The following is a 386-nucleotide window of genomic DNA, read 5'->3' as shown; positions in this document are numbered from 1 at the left end:
CTGTCCCTCCCCTCCAGCCTGCCCACCTCGCCCCACAAAAGTGTCTCACAACAAGGATGGGATTCGAACCCATGCGTGCAGAGCACAATGGATTAGCAGTCCATCACCTTAACCACTCGGCCACCTTGTCCTGCCTGTTACACCTGTTTCCACCACAAAAAGAAAAATCTTTCTTGATACCAAAAAAACCGCACCCGCGCACCCGTACAAAGGCCCGCTGCCCACCCGGACCCGTTATAATATCTGCATCGCACACAACACACACAAAACAACTAGGTCCATCCTGTCGGACCTTTTGCAAATCTCGCCCTGCAGGTAGCAGTGCTGCTGGAAGGTCTTGGGCCATTCCTGCAGTATTGAAGTGGCTGAGTCAGGTGCTGGATCAC

The 386-nt window shown here is 53.4% G+C and overlaps 1 non-coding gene across 1 annotated transcript; it reads right to left on the bottom strand.

The window, feature by feature from the left end:
- Positions 1 to 48: 48 nt before the first annotated feature.
- TRNAS-GCU lies at positions 49 to 130 on the bottom strand. Its single transcript has one exon. It is a non-coding gene; the product is annotated as a tRNA-Ser (tRNA).
- Positions 131 to 386: the final 256 nt, after the last annotated feature.

The sequence above is a fragment of the Alligator sinensis genome, unplaced genomic scaffold (genome assembly GCF_000455745.1).
Source record: "Alligator sinensis unplaced genomic scaffold, ASM45574v1 scaffold2670_1, whole genome shotgun sequence".
Taxonomy (NCBI): domain Eukaryota; kingdom Metazoa; phylum Chordata; order Crocodylia; family Alligatoridae; genus Alligator; species Alligator sinensis.
The sequence above is the reverse complement of the archived record's forward strand: the minus strand, read 5'-3'. Positions and strand labels throughout refer to the sequence as shown.